This window comes from Bombyx mandarina, chromosome 07 (assembly GCF_030267445.1).
Source record: "Bombyx mandarina strain Sakado chromosome 07, ASM3026744v2".
In the NCBI taxonomy this organism is placed as follows: Eukaryota; Metazoa; Arthropoda; class Insecta; order Lepidoptera; family Bombycidae; genus Bombyx; species Bombyx mandarina.
The window spans coordinates 10,941,535-10,942,002 of NC_143214.1; positions in this window are offsets into that span (position 1 = coordinate 10,941,535).

The window sequence follows — 468 nt, forward strand, 5'->3', positions numbered from 1 at the left end:
ACTCATCTAAGCAATAAAAAAAAATCATGACATCTTTTGACAAGTCTGTTACGCCGCTTTAGTATTAGATACGTTAAAATTTTAGTTCGGTTGTCCATTTTACGCGTGCGCCTCAGCAGAGAACTGAATTAAACTGACAAAAATAATACGCAATTTTATTCGCAGTGCGCACTAATGTGTAATTCCGATCGCGGAATTTAACACGCGAGAATAAAAATCTCGCGGTGAAATATCGCTGTGTGGACAGGCCCTTACTGTCACTGTTTATGAAACGTGTTCCTGACACTGTCGCCTCTCTTATTAGAGACTGAACATTTTAGACACGAATCAAGCGAGACACTGTACGAAAATAAATATTTTTAATAATTTACAGTAAATTCATTATAATAGTAATTGGAATTAATTTTCCAATGAAGTCGATAGTAAAAAAAAAGGACAATGAAAAAAACAAAAAAAACGAAACAGTAA